Here is a 27,184-nt window from a genome sequence, read left to right as displayed (position 1 = left end):
ATTTACATAATATGCAAATTAACCTGCCCGGATTTGTGGAACTGGAATATGGCAACCCTACTTACACGGCTTAGGACCACAATACCTGATGGAATGCCTCTTCCAACATGAACCCACCCGTACACTACGCTCAACATCTAAGGCCCTCCTTCGGGTGCCTCCTCCGAGGGAAGCTCATAGGATGGCCAGAAGGGAGAGGGCCTTCTCAGTGGTGGCCCCAAATTATGGAATGATCTCACTGACGAGGTGCACCTGGCACCAACACAGTTATCTTTTCGGCACCAGGTCAAGGCTTTCCTGTTTCCCCAGGCATTTTAGCATGTGTTTTTAAATTGATTTTTATTTTTTTTAATTGTGTTTTTAAATTGTTCTTTGTGTTTTAAAATTTGTATATTTGTTTTTATTGTTTTTAATTGCTGTAAACCGCCCAGAGAGCTTTGGCTATGGGGCGGTATATAAAAGTAATAAATAAATAAAATAAATAAATAAAGCACACCTTGAACTTGGCCTGGTAGCAAATCGGCAACCAGTGCAGATTTCAGAGAAGAACTGTTATGTGCTGATAGGGTCTCACTCATGTCTGTAATCGTGCAGCAGTATTCTGTACTCACTGCAGCCTCCCTATCAGGTTGTGGTGCATGGGGGTTTCTGTGACCTTGGCTAACTGGCTGCCAGGATTTTTTTTAGTTTTGGTTAGGGACCCTGACTGGTTGTGGGTGGTAGGTCCAACTGAAGTGACGGGATCATTCCTTCTCACCTACAGAGAGCTTGGGTAAGGAAAATTTAATCTAGTCTACTTGCTTCTGGCAAGAAGGTTTAAGTGCCCTCAGACCAGGTCAGGCCAGTCACCAGAAAGCCATTGTAGCAAGAAGGGGGCATAATGTTGTGGGATGTTAGATGGGAGTACTCAGTAGTAAAGATCAATGCTTGTGAAGGCTGTAATTCTAAACACACTTACTAAGTCATTAAGCCCCATAAAACTCAACCAGAGTTAGTTCTGAGCAGATACTGTTACAATTGTGCTGTTGGGAAGGCTTGACCAGGGATCCTTTGTACCGATATCCATATCAAAGCAGGGTTGCCAACCCCCTGCCTGGAATGCCCTGCCTGCCTTTTAATATCCTCCATTAGCTAAGATTTCTATCTTAATTTCCAACCAGAGAATTTTTGTTTGTTTGAGTGGTATGCACCAAGCAACTGTGGTTGATGCTTAATGTATCATGCTTAATGACATAATTACGGGCTGCCCCTATGGCATCACCAGGGCCCACCCCTATGATATCAGTAAGGCCCCCCCCCTGAAATCTCAGGGTTTGGGATACTTCTGAACTTGCAACCGAAATCTGATATCACTACAGAGTCATTTGATTAGGCCTTCTTGGGTCTGCATGATATTTGGTAGCTTCCCCATCTCCTGTCTGAATGTCCTGTCGCACAACAAGAAGTTCAGGAGGGAAAGTATTATATTGTATAGATTTTTCTGCTGCATGGGTTTTTCCATTTGCCTGAGACCAACCCTGCCATGCAGAATAATAGCAAATAAGCACAAGGTCAATATGCGGCTTGATTTGGGGTATGTTTGATGATTGTGCTCAAAACCGGGGGGGGCAGATGGGGGCATACACCAGAAAATTATGGGAAAGAAGCTGAGGCCTAGAGGCAAATGTGCCCCTGTGGGCCTCTTTATCTGGCCCTTGAGACCCTCTCTAGCCACATCCCCTCCCCATTCCCTTCGCTGGCCCTCCTTCATACCCTCCTTGACTGTTTTTGCCTTCCTGGAATATATCTTTGAACTCTGATCATGCTTTCTGCTTGCCTGGATGGAGAAGGGTGTCTGAGTGTGCAGAAAAACTAGCCTACCATACAAAGATAAACGTTACATGAGTTTCTCCAACCAGTGCTGAGTTTGGCCCTGCTGGTGGTCACTGCTGGCATGCAGTCAGAAGGGGATGTGGCCCTTGGTCCGCCACCCCTCAGTTAGAGATTGCTGCACAAACCTCCACGTCTTGTGCAAGCAGCTGTCCTTCCCTATACAAACCATTTCTCGGCACCTATGGACTGCGAGATAAAATACTTTCTCCGATAGCCATCAAAGGTATAGATAACTACAGGAAACAAACATTATTGCAATCACTCTTGGAGCCTCAGATCTTTTTAAAAAATATAATACAGAGATGCTGCTATATGCCCCCAAATGATTTTTTAAAAAACAAATCCCAGAGTTTTTTTAAAAGCAAAAACAACAGGTGGGTTTTGTGTGTGTGTATGAGAGAACCTCATTTCCCTTCAAATAATGTACTAAGAAACTGTGTACTAATGTAGAAAAGTGATTTGTTATACTTAAAAATAGATGTTTTTCCAGGAATTTGCAACCCAGGAAATGACTACAGAATGGTAAAGCCCTTTGAGATGAGAACTTTAACAAGAGGCTAGTTTGAACTCATGAAGCATTGTGGGTGAAAGAGTGAATAAGACAAACACAGGAAAAGAAATCCGTTCTGCAGTATTTTGTTAATTGAGTTTTTCATTTAACAATATAACAGAAAGAAGAAACCTCCCCCAAGAAACCTACTCCCCCTTCCCACCCTAGGGTTGCCAGGCCCAGCCTCCAAGAGGTCTTTTGTATCTTTAAAAGTTGTGCAGGGGGAAGGAAGAATTCCACCTTGTGGTTTTTCCCATTACAAGGTTGCAAGAACATCTGCACTTGGCTGACTTTCTCTTCTCCTAAAGATACAGGATCAGTCTCAGGCCTCGAACCTGGCAACCCTATCCCACACCCATAGCTCTTTCAGGTTCCACGTGAAACGGTCCCATTCAATTCAAAATCTTACAAAAATCCTCTAAAAGATCCACAGTATTCTAAAATAGGGTAAGGACTTGTCCTTTTTTGTCATCTGCTGAGTGAAACATAAAGGGCCATCAGCCAGCCTCAAAAGTATCTTTTTTTTCCCGCTTTCCTCCAGCTAATCTCAGGTTGATGGTTCAGCTTTTCCAACAAAGTGAATTCCCACAGCTTATATGATACCACCTGTCCAATGTGAGACCTTCCAGAGTTTTCCAATGTTGCGCTATGACTGATCTAGCTGCAACCAGCATGAACCCAGTGGGTTTCTTGTAATGCACCTCTGGATTTTCATCTATGAATAAATTTAATAAAGCCAATTCCACTGTAAAATCATCATCACCATCCTGCATTATAAAACTCCTAGCAAAAGGTAATGGGGAAATTGTTTTTTAAATGAATAAATCTTGTGTGTCAGTAAAGGTTGTAAGTCGTGACAGAGGCAATGTAATGTATCCTAATGGACTTAAATATCTATCCTTGTTAATAATGACTAGAAGTTTACAACCATTTTGCAGGTGCAATCAGGTGGTTGGTGGTATACAATTAAGCTTTCATAGTGACATTTAGTTCATTCCCTGAACTCCTTTCCTTGCTGTGGCAAATTAAATAAAAGAAGAAATATAAAAGCAAATATTGCCTAGGAGGTATCTTGTGGAAGTAAACAGTCTATATGGTTAATAAACAAAACAAATTAATATGAGGTTTTCCAGAATAGCTGTTAGCTTGATTAGAACAATGCTCTTTCTAAAGAGTTTTACTGAACTCTGGAGTAATAAAATATAATAGAATCTGTACCCAGAGGGGGTTTCATGATACTGTAAAATTATAAGTCTTGTTATAACAACCCTGTCCAAAGGCAGAATTCAATGTATGTCACTTCAGGGTTCCTTTTCTTTTCTTCTATATTTTTTTTAAGCACTGGCATTTGAAACTATGCAATTTTCTTGACTTTTAGCGCAAGGTAGACTTTTAAAGCATATATTGCTGTTTAGAAATTGTAGTCCCACACTAATGAGCTCTGAATGGTAGCTGGGAATTAGTATTCAGAACTCTTGTCTGTCAGAGAATATTGCTGTCTCAATTGAAGTCTTTGCTTTTACACAGAAAAGGGTCATTTTTCTCTCTCTGAAGGACTGAACTTAAGGTAAGAGCAAAGAAAAAAATCGCATAGCCTGCTAATGGTTCTTATATGATAATATTTGTCCTGGGTGTTGTCTAAAAAATGTTCTTCTGTCATTCAAAATACCAATGCATATAGATATTCTTGGTTACACCACCTGGCTTTACTTCTATCATGATCTATATGTACGGCAATAATTAAAGATCATATACATGCTGATGAGATGTGGGAATGATGCTACGTAACATTCTGCTTATTCTCCCTACTCACATCTTTCTACAGGGATTCAATGTATCCTATCTCTTTCAAACAATTGATACATGCAAATATTTGAAACATGCAAATATTTGAACCTTTTCCCCTTAAACCACATGTGTTTATTAGGGTAAGAACTAATGTTTATTGAATACAATAAGGTTTTAATATGATTTTTTTCTTCTAATGCTCATTCTGTAAATAGAAAGCAATGAAAAGTAGTGGTCTTTAGCAGTATCAGGCCCATTGCAACTTTGGTGAATTTAAAGAGTTGGATCAAATATTCTGCAGTTTGATTTTCTGGTAAAAATAAACATTAATCCCCTCTAGTCCAGACTGCTCAGATCTTGTAAATACTAACTTTTTTTGAAAAAAAAAAACCTGGTTGATGCAATTGCTTGCTCTGGCATTACAGCTTTGGTACCATTTTCCATAGGAGTTGTTAATCTCACCCAATCAGGGATCACATAATGATGTTCTGTCCATATTCATGTTTTACCTTCCTGTAGGCCATGAGTGTATTGAATGAGGTGTGATGCCATGTTTTTAAGCCCTGACCCTGACAGTGTTTCTTTTTCTAATCAAGTATCTTGATTACACAGAGCTTCTACTCATGAGCAGGAGCTCACAGATTGGGTTTCTTACATAACCACACCCAATATGTGGTTACTGAAAAACAAAATATATAGCGTCAGGAGAGGGGCAAAAAAACCCATGTCCCTAGCTCCTTACTCTACACAGTTGTGCACTACACACAAATAATGTGTGGATAGGGCTGTTATAACCAATCAGAGTTAGCTATGTGATGATATCACTGACATCAGTTGAGAGTAATGTAAATGAATGTATATATTCTTTTATCCCAAAGAGTTCTGGAAAAGGAAAACTTTTTTTTAATACCTCCAAAAATGTACACACACACATACACCACCCTCTTGTTAGTAGTTTTGGCTCTAACTTTATTTCCCAGGAGACATAGGATTTGCAATAACCCAGATGTTTGTTCTCCCTTTCAGAGAACCAGGAATACAGAATATAGCCTGAAGGAACCTCAACTAACTCTATCCCTGGAGCTATGTGAGGCTATGTTGTCCCTTATCTGAATGGCAAACAAATACGTTACAAAGCAATCCTATCCTTGACTTACAGCTGCTGGGAAGGGATAGGATTGTTTTTAAGTTCCCTTGTACCAGCAGAGGCCAAAGCTGTGCTAATGTCGAAAATCTATACAAATACAAACTAAAATGTCACAGCGAGATTAAGAGATGGAAAAAAAGAAGTCAGTCATACAGGGTTGAGCCACACAGAATTATCATGAGACATATATAGAGACTGAGCTAGGTTCAAGGTCCTTGTATTAACTTACAAAGCCCTGAACAACTTAGGTCCAGGGTGTGGGACTGCCTGAATCTTTATATCCCAGCTCGATCAGTGAGATCATTGACAGGAGCGGTGTTGATCATCCCCTAAACTGGCAAGGTTCATTTAACAGTGATACAAAATTGAGCATTAATTGTCAGCAGCCCAGTTCTCTAGCATGTTCTGCCAACAGAGATTCAGCAGGCACCTTCTCTTTTAACCTGCAAATGCCTACTGAAACCCCTTCTGCCGGGCTTATGCAGGCAATTAAGATGTCTTTTTTTAATTGACCTTTGTTTCTACTGTCTTTTGAATGGTTTTTACTGTGTGGCTTTTTATTTGTTGTAAACCGCTTTGAAGTTTTTAAAAAATGAAACAGCAGTATACAAATATATTTATAAAATAAAATAAAAATAGAACAATTTTTAAATTTAACACCACAGGATCCCACATTTCATTCACAATAACAAATACATCCAAATTTGTATAATAGGCTGTAAAAATTGTTAAGATGAACATTCCCATAGTATTTTAAACCATTCCTGTTTCAGAGGGCTGGTACAAAGTTTCACTTTCTCGCAAGAACTAAATCAGCAAGTTAGTAAAGGACCACTTTGAGTAATTTAACAAGTATAACATTTGAAGCAGAGGTGAGCAAAGAGAAAAACCTGATCTATTTGAATCTGTATATTTAAGGTGTGATATAGTCTAGTTATTTCCTCCTTTGATGCCTGGAAATGAGGTGGCATAAGTTACAGCAATCCAATCCATGAAGAGTCCACATAAATCTAGCCTTGTGCCCTGAGCATGGGCTGCCATTGTGGGGTGGGGTGCGGCCCCAGACAGCAATGGGCAGGGGAATTCAGCCTCCCATCCTGCATTCCAGCTCTCACAGGATCATCTGTAGTCCCAGTCGATCCCATGAGAGCTCCAGGAGGGGCGGGGTACAGGCCCTCGGCCTTCTTGCCACTGACCTCTTTCTTCATGCAGAAGCTGTTGCACCCTCCCTCCCTCAGTCTTAGTGTGTCACTGACCTGTTCCTAACAGGATTGCTGGTTAATAGGGCCAGATAGGATTTTTTCCTCTCAATCAAATTGGCTCTTGCCTGAGGAGGTTTTTCCACCTATCCCTCAGTGATTGCTGAGCATTTTGTTTGGCATTCATTTGCTTCTGTCACAACTTAAGGTGGAACTGGCACTGGGCAGGATCAAACATAAGGGGGACCCTCATAAGGCATCTAGTGAAGTATGTACAGGCCACATTCCAACTTGGGATGCGTGAGCCAACTCTCATGCAGCTCACAACTATCCCTGCATTGGTTAGCCAGCTGCTTGTTGAGCCGACACAACATTCCCTCAGCAAGGGTTGTTGGAATGAAACAAATCCTTCTCCTGCTGCCATGCTAACCCTGCTTACTTGCTATAATCAATAAAGTTGTGGCCTGTTTTCACCCATGAACCAGTGTTGGCTGTTTTATATCCCTTGCTGATGGGGGGATGCATCTTGTACCTGCCTCCCAACTGCTCCCTGCTGGATTCTTCTCTGTCTCTTCAAACACTAATGGAGGAATGTATTCTAATAGAAGCTATCTTCAGACAAGAGCATTCACATATTCAATGAATGCACAAGTGAGGAACAGAGGTCCACATAGGCCAGCTATACCTCCACCTACAACATTGGCATATTTGCCCAACCCTTATGTTTGCACATTGAACGCTGGAAAAAGCTGCATGCACATACAGCTTCCCCACTGGGCTGCCCTGACTCCATTTCTACAAAATCTATGTGGGGGGAATGATAAGAAGGGCTGCTGCTGTGACCTTGAACAGGACCTGGAATGCTCCAAGCACCAAGTTCATTGTCCCTCAAGGATCGGTATTGGGACCTGTACTTTTCAACTTGTTCATTAATGACCTAGAATTAGGAGTGAGCAGTCAAGTGGACAAGTTTGCTGACGATACTAAATTGTTCAAAAAGGGATTGAGAAGAGCTCCAAAAAGACCTCTCCAAACTGAGTGAATGGGCGGAAAAATGGCAAATGCAATTCAATATAAACAAGTGTAAAATTATGCATATTGGAGCAAAAATCTTAATTTCACATATACGCTCAAGGGGTCTGAACTGGCGGTGACCGACCAGGAGAGAGACCTTGGGGTTGTAGTGGACAGCACAATGAAAATGTCGACCCAGTGTGCGGCACCTGTGAAAAAGGCAAATTCCATGCTAGGGATAATTAGGAAAGGTATTGAAAATAAAACAGCCGATATCATAATGCCGTTGTATAAATCTATGGTGCGGCCACATTTGGAATACTGTGTACAGTTCTGGTCGCCTCATCTCAAAAAGGATATTATAGAGTTGGAAAAGGTTCAGAAGAGAGCAACCAGAATGATCAAGGGGATGGAGCAACTCCCTTACGAGGAAAGGTTGCAGCATTTGGGGCTTTTTAGTTTAGAGAAAAGGCGGGTCAGAGGAGACATGATAGAAGTGTATAAAATTATGCATGCCATTGAGAAAGAAAAGTTCTTCTCCCTCTCTCATAATACTAGAACTCGTGGACATTCAAAGAAGCTGAATGTTGGAAGATTCAGGACAGACAAAAGGAAGTACTTCTTTACTCAGCGCATAGTTAAACTATGGAATTTGCTCCCACAAGATGCAGTAATGGCCAGCAGCTTGGACGGCTTTAAAAGAAGATTAGACAAATTCATGGAGGACAGGGCTATCAATGGCTACTAGCCGTGATGGCTGTGCTCTGCCACCCTAGTCAGAGGCAGCATGCTTCTGAAAACCAGTTGCCAGAAGCCTCAGGAGGGGAGAGTGTTCTTGCACTCGGGTCCTGCTTGCGGGCTTCCCCCAGGCACCTGGTTGGCCACTGTGAGAACAGGATGCTGGACTAGATGGGCCACTGGCCTGATCCAGCAGGCTGTTCTTATGTTCTTATGTAGTTTTCCAAGGCTTTTTGGGTCTTTAGTGAGAAATCAGCAATGCTTTGCTGCCTAGTGAAGGCACAGCAGCAGCCTGTTTCTTTACTGCTTCCAGGTACGTTGTAGCCTGGAAGTCCCAAGCTGGAGAAGTTGGTGCTCCCAACTCTCAGTTTCAAACTTCAGCTCTACTACAGAAGAAAAAACTTCCCATTTGATCCTTGCTCTCATTCTATAGCAGGGAAGGAACCTGTGGCCCTTCAGATGTTGCTGGACTACAACTCCCATCACCCCTGACAATTGGCCATGCTGGCTGGACTGATGGGAGTTGGATCCCAAAAGGATCTGAAAGGCCACAGGTCACTGTCCTCTGTTTTGTGGCTGGTGCCCATTTGGGACTGGTAGGGCGGAAGACAGAGAGGCCAACAGTGGGTGGAGCCAGAACCCTCCTACTCCCTGCTGGGTTCTTCAAGGGCAGTACTGAGAGGAATGAAGTTGACAGCAAGTGCCACCCCTTGGACTGGTTATAAGTAAGAAGGGGGGGCAGGTGGGGGTTGACTGAGGTGGGAAAGGGCCCCATTTACCTTAATGGACTAGTTTCTACTGTTTACCAACTATCACTGCTCCTTAAATTGATTCTCATTTTTGTGACTCCTGCCTACTTCTCTCAGATGTTATACTAAACGTATCTGAAAATGAGTCTGTCACTAAAAAAACCCTAGTTTTATGTAGAACTGTTTCTGTTCTGTTATTCTGTTCTCCCCTTCTTCATTTGTGTTTCGTGCCAGGGTAAGGTACCTGCTGAAAACTGTCTTGCTGAGCCCCACCCTCAGTACAGAGCCCAGATCTAGTAAGCTTGAATGAGCCATGAGCTTCAGCTTGTGCTTCTTAAGGGACTTTACAAATCCCTATATTGCATATCAAATTCCATCTTACTTTTTAAAAGGCCAAAAGGTCTTTTGACAAGGACTCAGAATTGTTTCATCTGTTTAAGCTATCCGCTTTGAAGCAAACAGTTTCGATGCTCTGAATGGCAGTATTTATAGCTAGTCCCTATGGATTGGAATTTCTTTGAACTGAGGGAATCGTTATGTTGAATCTCTTTATTGCATGTAGCCAATAAGCCATTGCACATAACAAAGACATACAAAACATACAACAGTCAAAGTTAAAATCTGAGATACATAAATGCATAAAAGGGGTTAAAATCATCACATAAAATTTGTGAATCATGCAGATTAAGGAGGTTTGTCTAAAGCAGCCCTTATCTTTCTTGCCGCCAGGGCAAAGTTTGCTACTGGGATGACTATATAAGTTTGGGACGCGGACAGAAGACTGATGGCTAATTGGTCACTAGTGATTCCTGTAAACAAGCTTAAAAGAGGGGCTATAAACTTCTCCCTGGGATGGTGATATAAAGGTCAAAAGAACATATAATGGATAAGGTCCTCCGGGACCATGCAACCATTGATGCAGTAGCGCTCAGCTCGTGTCGTGCCAGCATATCTACCTTTAATAAATGCTGAGGACATTGTTTGAAATCTCAGCTCCGTAAAGGCTTTGCGAAGTGGGGCACAGGTCAAGATGTCAAAATAAGATGCCAAGGCGTGATTAGTTTTAATATGCGGAAACCAGGGAGAAAAAGCAGACAGGGCTATTGCTGCTCTGTCTTGCTGTGCATTATAATCAAATACTCTATTGCGAAGCTCTACATGGTTAAGGCTCGTAAGGCTGGATCGGTTGAGGTTGTAGCAAGGCGCTAAATCCACGAATTTAGCAGCTCAGCCTCCTTTCTCCAATTGATCTTCCCAACAAAGTTTCACTAAAGAGGAGTCTGGTGCCAGATATATCTTTTTCCAAAATCGGAGATATGTGAGATCAATCCGGGCCAGTAAAGAAGGTAGACCTAGTTCGCCTCTAAGATGTGCCGAGGGGGTGCCTTTGGGAAGTCCCAGGATCTGCTTCAAAAATGAGTTTTGAAGGACTTCAAAACTGGGACAAACAAAGGGGCCCCATATCTCAGCTCCATAGAGAATTTTGGGAAGAATTTTGGTCTCAAAAAGCTTAATCATCGGTCTAACTAGATGTCCACCACGGGAATAGTAGAAATGTTTTAACTGGCTACAGGAGCAAGAAGTCTGGAGCTTGATGCTTTCTATGTGGGGAGACCACAGTCTATTACTGAGGCAAATTCCAAGATATTTAAAGACATTGACCTGTTCTAAAGAATGGCCGTTTAGCAACCAGGTGGACTTTGTTCTATTGTATTTCCCACAGACCATGATTTTGAACTTGGCGTAGTTAATCTGTAAATGTTGGGCCACTGTGTATTCGTGGAGATGCGACAGCATTCTCTTCAAACCAATCTTATTTAGTGAAAGAAGAACCAAATCATCCGCATAGAGTAATGCGGAGATTTTCCTGTTCTTTAGTGAGGGGGGGGAAAAAGCAGAGGAGGACATTAAGGGGATAATATCATTTATGAAGAAGATAAACAGAAAAGGGGCCAGGATGCACCCTTGCTTGACACCCCTCTTAGCGGGAATTTCACTAGAGAGGGCTCCATTAGGGCCAAGGCGGATCTTCAGGGATATATCCTGATGTAGAACCTGGAGAAGCCACAATAATCTTTTCTCAATACCCGCCCGGTCAAGTTTTTGCCACAAGATATACCTATCAACTGAGTCAAAAGCCACAGAGAAATCAACAAACGCCAGATATAAGGACTTAAACGCTCCTGATTTGGTCTTATTTATGAGGTGATGAAGCAGGAACACATGGTCAAGAGTACTTCTACCTTGTCTGAACCCTGCCTGCTCTTTGTGGATAATAGAGCAGTTACTTTCGAACTGAGGGAATCAGTGGTATTACTTGGGTGGTATATTTAAAGACAATTGGTTTGTTCTATAACTTTAGTTCAGTGACAGGTACTCTAATTTTTCAATTATTTTAATGACCATTTTGTGTATGCTTGTTTTATGCTATTGTATTTTAATCTTTTCTTTGCCTCTAACACTGAAGCTAATGTGATTCTTTTTTCTTTTCATTTTTTTGAGAAATTCTTTGAGTCAGATATTTCATCCCCTGCCTAGTTTAAAGGGCATATTTGATTAGTGGTTTTGAAGAGCAACAGGTATATATCCAATGAACTCACAGAGCTCACAACTTCAGCCCATCCTGGTTACCTTTCTTGTTTATACTGCATATGAGGACAGTTGTAGAGTGCAACGTCTGCTGTAAATTCTTGGGATCGGTTTCAGTTGATGTGGCCTGATGATGTGGACAAGGTGCTTGTGACGATGCAGCCAGCAATGTGTCCTCTTGACCTTTGCCCTTCTTGTCTTATTAAAGCTTGCTGACGGGGTTTGACCAAGTGGATCCAGGGTGTGGTCAACACATTGTTGCAGGAGGGAGTGGTTCCAGCCGCCCTGAAAGAGGTGGTGATCTGACCATTCCTGGTTTATGACAACTACTGCCTGGTTGCAAATACTCCCTTTTTAGGGAAGGTGATCGAGAGGGTTGTGGCACAGCAATTGCAAGTACACTTGGATGAAACAGATTACCTTGACCCATTCCAGCCTGGGTTCAGCCTGGTTATGGGATTGAATCAGCCTTGGTCACCCTGATGGATGACCGCTATCAGGAGAAGGACAAGGGGAGTGCAACCTTGTTATTCTTACTTGATCTCTCAGTGACTTTTGATACCATTGACCATGGTATCCTTCTGGGCCGACTTGGTGAAATGCGTATCAGAGGCACTGTTTCACAGTGGTTCCGATCCTCTATCCAGGGTTGTTTTCAGAGAATAGCATTGGATGATTGTCTTTCGCCCCCCTGGCAGTTGTGCTGTGGGGTTCTGCAGGGTACCATCTTGTCCCCCATGTTGTTTAAATCTATATGAAGGCCTTGAGAGCTGTCATCAGGAGATTTGAGTTGAGGTGTCAGCAGTATGCTGATGATACCCAGCTCTATTTTTCTGTAACATCTGAATGAGGAGAGGCCATGCAAGCCCTGGACTGGTGCCTGGAGTCTGTGGTGGGCTGGATGAGGGCCAATAAACTCTAAATTCTAACAAGATGGAGGTGCTGTGAGCTGATGGTTCCTGAGTTCGGTCATACTCCCTCTGAAAGAGCAGGTCTGTAGTCTGGGGTGCTCTTGGATCCATATTTATTGCTAGAGGCCCAGGTGACCTCAGTGGGTAGGAGTGCCTTTTAGCAGCTTCAGCTGGTAAGGCAGCTGCAGCCATTTCTGGACTGGGATTGCCTGACCACTGTTGTCCATGCACTGGTAACCTCCAGGCTGGATTACTGTAATGTGCTCTATGTGGGGCTACCCTTGAGGTTGGTCCAGAAGCTGCAGCTGGTGCAAAATGCCAACATGTCACCCCACTGCTGAATGAATTGCACTGGCTACCTATTAGCTACTGGGCTAAGTTCAAGGTTTGGTTTTGGTGTACAAAGTCCTATACAGCTTGGGACCAGGATACCAAATTGCATGAAGTATTAGTTCCCCTCTATTCAGCACTGGTTAGGCCTCATCTTGAGTACTGTGTCCAGTTCTGGTCTCTGCACTTCAAGAAGGATGCAGACAGATTGGAACAGGTTCAGAGGAGGGCAGCAAGCATGATCAGGGGACTGGAAACAAGGCCCTATGAGGAGAGACTGAAAGGACTGGGCATGTTTAGCCTGGAGAAGACTGAGGGGAGATATGATGGCACTCTTCAAGTACATGAAATGTTGTCGCACAGAGGAGAGCGGGGATCTCTTCTTGATTATTGCAGAGTGCAGGACATGGAATAACGGGCTCAAGTTGCAGGAAGCCAGATTTCAACTGAACATCAGGAAAAACTTCCTAACTGTTAGAGCCATACGACAATGGAACCAATTACCTAGAGAGGTAGTGGGGTCTGCAACACTGGAGGCATTGAAGAGGCAGCTGGACAGCCATCTGTTGGGAATGCTTTGATTTGGATTCCTGCATTGCGCAGCGGGTTGGACTTGATGGCCTTACAGGCCCTTTCCAACTCAACTATTCTATGATTCTATCTGAAAGATGGTCTTACCCCTTATATACCCAGTCAATCACTATGCTCTGCTGGTGAGAGCCTCCTGCAGATGCCATCTTATCAGGAGGTCCATTCTGCACAACATAGTAAGTGGATCTTTAGAGTAGTGGCACCTACCCTTTGGCATCCCCCCCAAATATTGGAGAGGCACCATCTCTGTTATCTGTTCAGCGTCTAATGAAGATCTTCCTCTTTCAACAAGCCGTTTAAGTAGTGACCTTATCCCAGTTTGCGTCTGTGTTTTAATGCGTTTTTTATATACATACATGTATGGCTGATGGGGAACTCAATATACATAATCAATAAGCAAAAACATTCTTTTATAAAGCTATAAAGGTTCATAACATTTTAATAGTTTAGTAGGAAGCCAGATCTTTTTCTCTTTGGAGCTGTCTCCCTGACTATGCTGGTCATTTGGAACTACTTGTACTCAAAACAATTGATAACACTGTGCTGAATATCTCGGTACCTCCAAGACGTAGAAAGAATTGCAGAATAGCTAAAATGCTTAGCTCATTAGCTGGAGTGCTTAGCTCACTGTGAAAATGTACTTTCATGTGAAGTACTGAACATTGTCAAATTCATTAGAACACCAAATTCACTAGAACACGATGCAGAGAAGTACAGTACCTATGCAGTGCCTAACACATCAGAATGACATAGACATGTGTTAAATCCTGATTGGTAGATGCATAGGCACCGGGGTGCGGAGGGTGTGGCCCGCACCCGGGTGTCACCATGAGGGGGTGACACCCAGAGCCGCCCCACGCCGTTGCCCAGCAAGGCTGCTCCAACTGCTCCTCAGAGGCGGGCGGGCGGGCGAGACCGGGAGCAGCGTTGGCATTGTGAGGGAGGCGCGCCGGCATTCCCAGGCCTTCTCTGGCTGGGTGCCCCTCTGGCACGTGCCCTCCCAGGGGCATGGACGGGGTGGCTGGCCTCGAGTGTATGCGCATGCATGTGTGCATGCAAGCCCAGCCACCTCGTCCATGCCCCTGGGAGGGCGTGCACCGGAGGTCCGCACCCCCCCGCACTCCCGCTAGTGACACCGCTGGAGACTGACCAAGTGTACACTTGTCATCCAATAAAGGCCTACCTTTTTGCTGCAAGCCTGTGTCTTCAAAATTTTTATTCAAGGACCCCCAGCAAAAGAACACACAGGAAAAATATAAAATTCTCCAACAACTGCAGTAGTCATGACAGTGTATGATTCATTTATTTATTTTTCATTTTTCATCATTTTTCATTTAAAGAACACTAAACAGGTAAGTAATCAAATTAGACTGATTCTTTAAGACTGGATCTCCAAGTGTCCCGTGGGAGGGGTTCACCATCAACAGTAGTCTATCAATCCAAAAATATTGTTATCAATGAGAATTTTATCATCTAGTTCCCTGTCAGCTAAATAAAATTCTGGGTGATTGTAGATGGCAGGAAGCAGTGAAATACTGTGCAGGAAAAGCTCCTTTCTATAATGCCAAAACGTGAAAATGGGGGTTATAGTTGTATATACATTTGTAGCCCTTTTCCTTACCTCCTGTTTAATATATGGCAACCCCTTGGGATTATGTTGTTTCAATAAATGTCTTTCTGTGAACCCAGTGGTTATGTGTCTTCAGATCCATGTGTGAAAGTAGATGGTGTATCTGGAAGGCTTCATAGTATAGTAACAAATTAGGGACCCTCCGCCCAGTCTCCCTCTGTAGTCCCCCTATACCTGTGCTTTTTTTTTTTTTTGCCATCCATAGTCTCTTAGATTGAAAAATAAAAAATTCTGACTTTGCCTGCCAAAATGATATGCTTTTTTTTCTGAACCTGAGCTGGGGGGACATAAACAAGGTAAGTGAATTTTGGAACAACCATCATTTTTATCACTGCTATTCTACTGGAGAGCGACATGTTCATTTTGGAGCGCTTGTTAGATGCTCCCTAACTCACTTTCATATGGGAATATAATTAACCTGCTGTGATTTTTTAGGATTTCTGCAAATATTCACCCCTAAATATTGGAAGCACAACTGAATGAGCGGTTCTCACAGAACCTGAGAGATCCAAATTTGAACTGAGGGTGGTATATTATAACATAAAAAGATCTGATTTTTTTAAATTTGCCTTCAGACCTGATACCTTCCCACAACTGCTCAAATCCTCCTGAAGCTGGGCAACGTGAGTAACATGACTTCTGCATATAGACATTAATTGTTCCTCCTTTGCCACCCTGATCCTAGATATCCTATCATTTCCTGTAGGTCTGCTGACCAAAATTTCTGTTACTAAGGTGGAAAGCAGGGGTAAAAATGAGCAACCCTGCTTAGTACCTGCCCACACTTCGATTGTCCTGGATTCTGTCCGGTTGAATTTAAAATTAGTTGTGGAGAGAGCATAGACAGCTTGCATTCCTGATATACATTTAGGGCCAAATTTATAAACTTTAAATGAATTTAATAAAACAGCCCAATTCACACTGTCAAAAGCTTTGCATATTGTTGTGAGTTTGGAGGTTAAAATGGATAATTTCTATGAGACCCCTTTGAGCCTCCGATTTGGAATCCTTTGCCTTGGGGTGAGAAACTCGCTCTGCTGGTCAGATGAGTTTCTTTTGTTAAGCGAATAGATTGCCCAGTTTGTTAATGGGTCTATCAGGTGTCGAGCAACTGGTGAATGGGCCAAGAAGATCCTTTTGTCATTGAAACTCTTCAGGAGAGCTTCCCCCCCCTCCTGTGGCCTAGGAGAGGCTTCTGTTTTTAGTTGTGTTAGAGAAAGGCTGCAACTGGAGGCAGGCAGCGAGAGTGGCTCTCTGCATGATGGCTTTATGGTGCCTCCTGCAGAGCTTGGAAAAGTTACTTTTTTGAACTACAACTCCCATAAGCCAAATCCAGTGGCCATGCTGGCTGGGGCTGATGGGAGTTGTAGTTCAAAAAAGGTAACTTTTCCAAGCTCTGTCCTCCTGTAACCCTGATGGAAAAGCTGGATATTGAACTACTGATGCCTTGAGCCCCTCCATCCTAATCTCAGGTTGCAATGTGTGTAAATAAATAAACCATATTTCATAAATACACCACAGTCTCTGCTGACCTTCTTCCCAAGGAAACCAAACTCCGGACGAGTGCAGGGACCCCTTGAAATCTCACCACTCGGAGATTGGGGTGCTGTGCAACAATATATATATAGCGCCAAAATGGCCAAGGGGAATCCATTAAGTTTACTGAATTTCATTACACTAAAAAGGTGACATACTGGGTCAGCTAAATACTTGCCTGGAATGAACCAATATTGGTCTGAGTGAATCAACTTAGGGACCACCGTCTTGAGTCTGTTAGCCAGAACTGATGCAAAATTTTTTTAATCTGAGTTTAATAATGAGATTGGATGGTAAGAGTCCAGGAGGGTTGAGTTTTTACCTGGTTTCAGCAATAATACTGTACATGAAGAGGACCAGGTGGGAGGCAATCGTGCCCCTGTCAAAATTTTATTGAATAGCCTAGCCATATGAAGGATAAGGGTGTTTCTATATGATTTATAATAAATATTGGTAAACCCATCTGGTCCTGGTGCTTTGTTGGCTTTAAGAGATTTAATCACTATCCCCATCTCTTCCTCTGTAATTGGTTCCTCTAGGCTGGCTCAGTCAGTTTCTGATAATGTCGACATTACAGTACAGAATTGATAATCATGTATCTTTGCTGTTCAATACCTGTTGACTGAATAATTTATCATAAATTTTTGCAACTCTTCTTGTATCTGAGCATTGTCCTTTGCAAGTAGATTTGTCTCTCCTAATTTCAGCAGTTGGAAATAATTTCTTCTCCTTCTCTCCTTGACCTTCCTAGCCAAATGATTTCACCCTTTGCCTTCAAATCTGTAATGTCTTTGTTTAAGATAAAGAAGATTTATCATTGTTTTGTCCAATTCAGCTAGGTTCAGTTCTTTTCTTTTCCATCTCCTGTCTGATCGTCTGAGAGCCCATTACTTTATAGTGTTCTGTCAAGTCTTGTAATTCTTTTTCTGCGCTCTCTTTTTGCTCCCTACGTGTGCATTGAAGGAATCCCCACTCACTTAGACTCCTCATTACAGCTCTCATTGCCTCCCATCTGTCTCCTCCCTGATTCCTTCAGCCATATTTTTTCCAAAACAGTGCTCCAATTCCTCCATTCATTAATTTTTATAACATATATCCTGCCCATCATCCATAGACCTCATGATGGGTCACAACAGTAAAATGCAATATTAAAATCTGTTACAATACAAGCCATCTACATTCTGAGTTTCATGTATATCATGCATCAGAGGCCTGTCCAAAAACACAGTTTCAGTTGGCACCTAAAAATAAGCAGCACTGGTGTCAGCCAGATTCCCAAAGGGATTGTGTTCCATACCTAGGGTGGTAGCCTGTTGTCGAGTTATAGCTCCTCAGGCTTTCCTCACAGATGGCATTGCCAGCAAAGCCTCCCTAGAAGATCTCTAGTCACAGGGAGGCTGTGGGGAGAAGCATTCTCTCAGGTAACTGCTGTTGCTGGTTGCTAGTGCAGCATATAGTAAATTCATTGCTATAAAATGTGATAAATATACTTTGCATGAGTACATCTATAAGTGGTGAGGAGTGTTAGATGGAGAGGAACAGATAAGATACAGTGTGCATGGGAACACACAAAGCAGCTCTCAATTCTGTAAGCTTCTGTCTTTTTGTTCTATGAAGCCTGTATCTTCTGATGCTTCTCAGTTTACATATTTTATCTCTGAAACATTTTCTTATCAATCAATAAGCCTATGGGGAAAAAGCAAGATAGATGCAAAACCACTTCATTTGTTTCTTATTCTGTGGCTGCATGTTGTTATCTGATTAACTGTCTTATTTGGATCTGTCATGTAAATCTATATTTAAAGACTTCTTCAAATGCTGGTTTTTGACCTAACAGCCTGTATCAGATATTTCTGAGAATCCCTAGAGCAGCATGTCAATGAATATGAACAAGTTTTCAAATCCATGGATTATTCATTTGTCTTGTGTGTGCACTAAGCCTGCCAGATAAAAATCCCTATGAAAGTTTTACTTAAGTTTGCTGCAATCTGATCATCTTTCTAAGGCAAAACAATTACCTCATCTATTTCTCCCATGAAATACCTGAAAACTTGTCAGGGACAGGTTTTAAACCCCTTCTTAGACAACAGCTACACAAAACAGTTGTGGAATTCGCTTCACAACATGCTTTCTCCCTTATGATAAAGATCAGACATTGTACTGTTTATTAACTTCTCAATGACTTCCTTATTATGGGTTGTGGTTTGATGTTATCAGCCTAATGGAGGTAGAATCCTACATTGTCATTTATTCCAAAATGTGTATGTGTACAGAATCCCACAGACTAGATCAACAAAAGAAACTGCTTAGCTAGTGTCATCACATAGTGTCATCACATAGCTTCATTCTTCCCTGGCTGGTTGGCAATACTACTATGAGATCTCATTGTTCTAGTAATAATAATAAAATAACATTCCCACTGTATGTGGGGGCAGTTTAGCCCTCACCTCTCCCGTTTAGCAAGGAAGACTCAGGGAAGTTATTCCCAAAGAGAGGGGGCCCTTCAGTCAATTGGAGGGGGTATGAATGGGCTTTAAAATATTGCCTCACCCCCAAACCCTGTTTGCACTGCTGTGGCCCTTGTGGACCTCTCCTCTTTAGATATACAGGCTACTAGCAGATAGCGATCTGCAACATTCAAGGCCTATGTACAGTTATGAGGGACCCTGGGGCATGGGCAGACAGCAATCTGCAGCGTTTACATCCTCTGGTTCTTTGGATTGGCCAAGGGCAGATAGCAATCTGCATCATTGTTGGTTTGGCTTTTTCGTGGTTGGCTTTATTTTTTGTTTGACTCTTTGTTTTGTTCTCCCAGATCTTAAGTCTTCTTCCAGACCTAGCACATGTTCTTTTATGCGGCCATTCCATTCTTGCCCTTCGGCAGGAGTCTTCAGATGTGGGTGCCCAGCTTCATCTTTCAGCTTTGGCTGTCTTTTGCTGGGCAGCCAAGTGCAGAATGTTGTGGGGTGAATTCCTGCCCAGCTTGTATTGTGTCCTTTCCTCCAGCTTCCCCTACTCCAAGTTAATATCTTGGCTATCAGCCTGGATGAGAATGACTTGGTCCAGCAGCCTGGTCTGGACCTATTTCAAAGGGTTGTACATGATTTGGGCTGGATTAAGTATAATTTTCCCAATGTGCTGGTGGTTTGATCAGCCTTACTAGAGCAGTGGGTGTGGACGGGGGTGGCTCCTCCCAACAGGGCTTGATATGGGTTTAACATGAGGGTTAGGAACTTGCTGTTTGCAATGGAGTACACATACATTCCCCACTGAGCATTCATTTTAATATGCCCCACCTGCTCCAGGATGATGGGGTTCACTTGTCTGCTCTGTTCTTAAAGGATCTGCATAAGAGTCTGTTGTACCTCTTTGATTTGGTGGGGTGAGGCGAACACGCTGGAGCTGTTTGCCTCTCATGGCATTGAGTTCAGGCAGGTGAGGAACTTGGAGAAAAAATAGGTATATTGAGGCATTATTGGGTAAGGGCACCCTTCAGGGATCTGCCAGGCCTTCAGGCCTTGTGGCCTGTCATGTGCATCAAGGTGGACGCAAGTTAAGCAGCGTCGGTGCACATGAGGGATCCACACCCAGGCTCTCCTAGCAAGGAAGGAGTGCATTATTCCACAACCTTGGCAGGGAAGCCACAGCTACTGGCTGGGGTACAGGGGTCTGGAGGGATGCCTCCCTACCAGAATTAGTTGAATTCCTCACCTGCCTGAAGTTTCTAATTTGGTTAATTGGAGTTATTTTCTTACAGATTGGCGAGCTGTTGTATTTTAATAAATATAACATTCAAACTAACATTATATCTCATGAATCTTCTGTGCAGGTTTTGGGGCAAACAAACCACAGATGAACAATCATCCAGCCCACATCTAAGTTTGCTTTATGAAGTTTGCGGATGATACGAAACTGGGAGGGATAGCTAACACAATGGAAGACAGGAATAAAATCCAAAGGGACCTGGATAGACTAGAAAATTGGGCTGAAATTAATAAAATGACATTCAATAAACACAAATGCAGGATTCTGCATTTAGGCCACAAAAACAAAATGCACGGGTACAGGATGGGAAATACTCGGCTTAGCAATAGTGCGTGTGAGAAGGACCTTGGAATTGTAGTGGATCGCAAGTTGAACATGACCTAGCAGTGTGATGCTGTGGCAAAAAAGGCAAATGCGGTTTTGGGATGCATAAACAGAGCTATAGTTTCCAGGTCGAGGGAAGTAATAGTCCCACTATATTCTGCATTAGTCAGGCCTCAACTGGAATACTGCGTTCAGTTCTGGGCGCCTAATTTTAAGAAAGATATAGACAAGTTAGAGCGGGTTCAGAAGAGGGTGATGAGGATGATAGCCGGTATGGAGAACAAGTCTTATGAGGAAAGGTTGAAGGAACTTGGCATGTTCAGTCTCATGAAGAGAAGGCTGAGGGGTGACATGATTACACTCTTTAAGTACCTGAAGGGCTGTCACGTAGAGGAGGGTACAGATTTGTTCTCTGCTGCCCCAGAGGGTAGGACTAGGTCTAATGGTTTTAAGTTGCAGGAGCGTAGATTCAGACTGGACATTAGAAGGAACTTCTTGACAGTAAGGGCAGTTTGGCAATGGAACCGACTGCCTAGGGAGGTGGTGGGATCCCCTTCGCTGGATGTCTTCAAGCAGAGGCTGGACAGCTATCTGCGGGAGATGCTCTAGCTGTGGATTTCCTGCTGTGAGCAGGGGGTTGGACTCGATGGCCTACAAGGCCCCTTCCAACTCTATGATTCTGATTCTAAGATGAGTTTCTTGAGCATCATTTAATTCCCCTTTGCAGTATATGCATTTTATAGGCATCTAGATTTTCTCCTTTGCGTTCTGTTCTGTTGCCTCTCTTAGCCCAAACTTGAACAACTTGTGACCCACCAACTCAAATGCAGCCCACCAATCACCTGGACCAGCAGGGCTTAATAAATTCCTGTTTGTTGTTGCCTCTTGGGACAAGAACACAATACATTGCTGGTGAGCTAGCTTCAGCTTGGTGAGTCCCAGGATGTGCAGGCATATTTTGTCCTGTCCCTTCCCTTTTCAGAAACTCATACTTTGCCTTCCCATAGTAGAGTTAGGTTGTCGCAAACCAGTAGAAGCACCTAGCAATGTGACAAGCTGATAGATGGGATAGACCATCAGCATGACAAAAATGTTGCAGGCCCAAACATTTGTGATAACTGGTGGGAACAGAAAGAAGAGAGAAGAGCAGGACTAGCTACTCTAGCCAACCACCACATTCAAGAGACAGTACAGTCAAAGATCTGGTTCTGTCTGACAAAAGCCCCTTTCTGTTTTTGTCTCCATGGATTCTCAAAATGCATGAAGGAAAGAGTAGGACATGCATGCTGTTCCTGCCCCAATGACTCCATCTTTGTTGATTCCACTTCCAGTCTTTGTACACTGAACTGGAAGATGTAAAAGACTGGCCTAAAAACCAATCAGGTTTCCTGATCATGTGGAAGATTCTAAGTGTGTTCAGCTGAATGAACATTCACCTTTGATCTTCCTGCTCAATATGTAAATGTCTGAGGCTACAGCTAGCAGGTATGTGGATATTGGGGACTAGCCGCTGTGGTCTTTCCTATGCATTTTTTTGGTTGAACCACCTGAACAGGGCTCAGCAGAGCTTCAAATCTGAAAAATAATATGTATTTGTGTTTGTGGCAGAGCAGCATTGTTTTTGTCATCAGTTTCTCTCCAAACACAACTACCATATGTTGGGGGAAAGTGGGCTGTTCTTCTCCCCCCCCCAAAAAAAACACCTTTGAATATAGAGATTCTTATAAAATACAGGAGACCTTAAGTGGGACCAGCACAACTTGATGAATGAAGAAGCCAAGTGCCATGTACCAGCCATGTATGTCACCTCACCAGAGCTTTGATAAATCTCCTAGGTAAATCTTGATGAATTTGATATATCTACACTCTGGTCCTGCTTACAGGCTTTCCATTGGCATCTGGTTGCCACGATGATAACAGAATGCCTTTGGCCTGATCCAGTAGGTATCTTCTTATGCTCCTATTTTTTTCCCCCGTTTTGCATACTTGCAGCAGACTAAACATTTGAGGGTGGAAAACATCTGGTAGACCTGGCTTGTAGGATCTCACAAGTTAGATAAAAATGGAAATGGATTGCCTTCAATTCAATCCCGACTTATGGCTACTCTGTAAATAGGGTTTTCATGGTAAGCGGTATTCAAAGGGGGTTTACCATTGCCTCCCTCTGAGGCTAGTCCTCCCTGGCTGGCTAGGGTCTGTACATCTTGCCACAGCTGCACAAGCCAGGCCCTTCCTTGTCCTCAACTGCCAGCTGGGGGGCAACTGGGCTCCTTGGGACTATGCAGCTTGCCCACGGCTGCACAGGTGGCAGGGCACATAACCCCTGAGCCACTTACTGTGGGGGTTGATCTTTAGCTGGCCCTTTACACCCAGGAGACACGAGCGGCGATTTAACCTCACAGACTCTGGACTCTCAGCCAGGCTCTCCTCTCCCTTAAGTCTTGTAGTAGCATAATATAAAGTATCCAGCTAAATTGCTTCTTCCCTCAGGTGTGGAGGCAAAGTGTTTCCAGAGGCACTTTCTCATCTTTGCCTCGTATGATGTTCTTTGCCTGAAAATCTATGTGTCAAATGCTAAGTGCTACACAGGTATTTGTATAGTGGAGGTTATTACTCTTTGCAATTGCTAGGGGTAATACATCTCTTCACTTCCGTTGGACATGAGCACTATGCAGCATCTACCACAGAGAAGGAAGAAACCTGCTGGTACTTCTTGCTGAGTGCGGCTATGGTTACTATAAACCTGGACATTGCATTGTGCACAACAGTTGCTGGGAAAAGGCACAGAAGGTGAAAGCTCAGAGGGAAGCGTGGAATCCACCATGCTGCTTCCTTGCATGTGCACACAGAGCAAACAGCCACTCCCTCTGAATGGCTTTACTTAAAAAAAAAAAATACCAAGAACAACAAAACAAGAGAGAACAAACGTCTCTGTGAGTGGTTTCACAGCGTGGGTCCCTGCCTTTTGGAAATAAATTCTTAAGAACAAAATGGTGGATGAGCTCAGCAGTCTGAGAGAATCTCAACATATAAACAAGTCACAAGCTGAAGATAAATCACAACTGCAGAATGATCATTCTCATGCCAAAGAATTTGTAAAAGCTTTGCATCCTATGGGAATCAGTGTGTGGGGGGGTTGAATGGGAACCCTGCACAAAAGCTCCATGTGTGTGAGGGTTTTTTTTAGTCTGTTTGAAACAAATTCCAGACACTGTCAATGTATTCAAACACCTTTTTGCCCAAAGACAGATTTAAAAAACAACAGTTCCTTTGGTCATCATGAACCTTAAGATTTTGCTTGCGGTAAACCTAGGCCAACAGAGGTATTTAGAGAACTGAAAATTGAGTTGCACAACACACTTACTTAGTTTTGTAAAAATAATTATAAAACTAACAGTATACTGTACATAATACCAGCAAAAGGTTACCTGAGAGTAAATTAAACTACATCAAGTCACATGCTCCCCCCCTCCGTGTGAACTAATGTTTCACTACACACTGGCACTCTCCAATGTTCCATGTAAAGTTATAAGCAACAGGAAAGGGTGTGAGACAGGTGTATTTTATTACCCTATTTGTTTAATCTATATGCAGGACATATACGGAAAGCGGGATTGGACCAAGATGTAGGAGGTGTGAAAATCAGAGGGAGAAATATCAATAATTTAAGATATGCAGATGATACCATACTACTAGCAGAAACGAGCAATGATCTGAAACGAATGCTGATGAAAGGAACTTCTTGACAGTAAGGGCAGTTCGGCAATGGAACCGACTGCCTAGGGAGGTGGTGGGATCCCCTTCGCTGGATGTGTTCAAGCAGAGGCTGGACAGCTATCTGCGGGAGATGCTCTAGCTGTGGATTTCCTGCTGTGAGCAGGGGGTTGGACTCGATGGCCTACAAGGCTCCTTCCAACTCTATGATTCTATGAAAGTTAAAAAGGAAAGCACAAAAGCAGGACAACAGCTGAACGTCAAGAAGACTAAAGTAATGACAACACAAGATTTATGTAACTTTAAAGTTGACAATGAGGACATTTAACTTGTCAAGGATTGTCAAGGATTCACTATAAAAGACCATAATGCTGGGAAAAACAGAACAGTGTAGAAAAAGAGGAAGACCAGAGAAGAGATGGATTGACTCCATAAAGGAAGCCACAGACCTGAACTTACAAGATCTGAACAAGGTGGTTCATGACATATGCTACTGGAGGTCTCTGATTCATAGGGTCGCCATAAGTTGTAATCAACTTGAAGGCACATAACAACAACAACAACAGTAGTGAATTCACCAGGGGAGCAGGAGACCTGACCTTCTCTCTGAGATAATGGACTGCCCTACAAATTTGTCAAAATGCAAACACAATTTGGGTTGGTCTTTCACAGCTTGGAAGAATTTGGTAACACAAGGTTTTTTGCCTATTAGTGAATTGCTTTGCTTTTTGATCCAGGAGGTAAGAAATGGGATCCTGTGGAAGATTGCTGTGAATGGATTGATCATTTGCATGCTTATTGAGTTCAGTGGGATTTATTCCCCGGCAATCATGGTTAGGATAGGTGAAACTGACAAAAGGGATGGGGAAGGGAGGAGGAGGAGGGAGGAAAGGAAGGGCGGAAGGGAGGAGGGGGATAGGAGCAGGAAGGAGGGGGAAGGGAAGAGAAGGACAGTTTCGATCATTTCCATGATTATTGAGTTCAGTGGGATTTACTCCTGTGCAATCATGCTTAGGATAGGTAAAACTGACCGCAGGGGAGGGATGGCTGGAGTGGGCAGGGAAGGAGGAAGAAGGAAGAGGGGAGGGGAAGAGAAAGGGAGAAGAGAGGGGAAGGAGGGGAGAGGCAGGTCTGATCATTTGCATGCTTACTGATTTCAATGGGATTTACTCCAATGTAATCATGGTTAGGATAGGTAAAATTGGCCATGGGAGGGGCGAGCGAAGGAGAAAGGAGAGCGGAAGGAGGGAGAGGCGGAAGGAGGGAGAGGGGGAAGGAGGTGATTGGAAGGGGATGGGCAAAGGAAGGGGCAGGGGAAGGCAGGTTTGATCATTTGCATGCTTATTGTGTTCAGTTGTATTTACTCCAGTGCAATCATGCTTAAGATAGGTAAAACTGACCATGGGGAGGAAGAGGAGGAGGAGGGGAAGAGAGGGGAAGGGAAGGGGGGAGGAGAGGATTGGAGAGGGAGGGGAGGGAAGGGGCAAGAGGGAGGGGATAGGAGGAAGAAGGGAGGGAGAGTTTGATCAGTTGCATACTTTTTGAGTTGAATTGGATTAATTTTGGTGCAATCATATTTGAAAATGGAAATAGACTGCCTTCAATTCGATCCCGACTTATGGTGACCCTATGAATAGGGTTTTCATGGTAAACGGTATTCACAGCGGGTTTGCCATTGCCTTTCTCTGAGGCTGAGAGGCAGTGACTGACGCAAGGTGACCCAGTGAACTTCATGGCTGTGTGGGGATTCAAACCCTGGTCTCCCAGGTCATAGTCCAACACTGATCTGGGGGAGGAGCAGGGAGAGGAGGAGATTGGGTGGGCACTGGGCAGAAGGGAAGCCCCTTTTCTTTGCAAAAGGAAAATTTTGTGAACAGTATCATTGCTTTTCAGGGTTTCCCCCACCTTTTTATTCTACAGCAGGCACATGTAGCCTCCCACCCAAATTTAAACCAAAGCTGTCCCTGGCCACATCCATTGTTGTTGTTATGTGCATCCAAGTCAACTACGACTTATGGCGACCCTATGAATCAGTGACCTCTAAGAGCATCTGTCATGAACCACCTTGTTCAGATCCTGTAAGTTCAGGTCTGTGGCTTCCTTTATGGAATCAATCCACCTCTTGTTTGGTTTTTCTCTTTTTCTTCTCCCTTCTGTTCTTCCCAGCATTATGGTCTTTTCTAGTGAATCATGTCTTCTCATTATGTGTCCAAAGTATGATAACCTCAGTTTCATCATGTTAGCTTCTAATGATAGTTCTGGTTTAATTTGTTCTAACACCCAATTATTTATCTTTTTCACTGTCCATGGTATGCACAAAACTCTTCTCCAACACCACATTTCAAATGAGTTGATTTTTCTCTTATCTGCTTTTTTCACTGTCCAACTTTCATATCAATACATAGAGATTGGGAATACCATGATCTGAATGATCCTGACTTTAGTGTTCAGTGATACATCTTTGAATTTGACCACCTTTTCTAGTTCTCTCATAGCTGCTGTCCCCAGTCCTAGACTTCTTCCGATTTCTTGACTATTGTCTCCATTTTGGTTAATGACTGTGCCAAGGTATTGATAATCCTTGAAAAGTTCAATGACCTCATTGTCAACTTTAAAACTACGTAAATCTGTTGTCATTACTTTAAACTTTTTGACGTTCAGCTTTAGTCCTGCTTTTGTGCTTTTCTCTTTAACTTTCATCAGCATTCGTTTCAAATCATTACTGGTTTCTGCTAGT

This window comes from Rhineura floridana, chromosome 5, assembly GCF_030035675.1.
Source record: "Rhineura floridana isolate rRhiFlo1 chromosome 5, rRhiFlo1.hap2, whole genome shotgun sequence".
NCBI classification, from domain to species: Eukaryota; Metazoa; Chordata; class Lepidosauria; order Squamata; family Rhineuridae; genus Rhineura; species Rhineura floridana.
Note: the sequence above shows the minus strand (reverse complement) of the source record.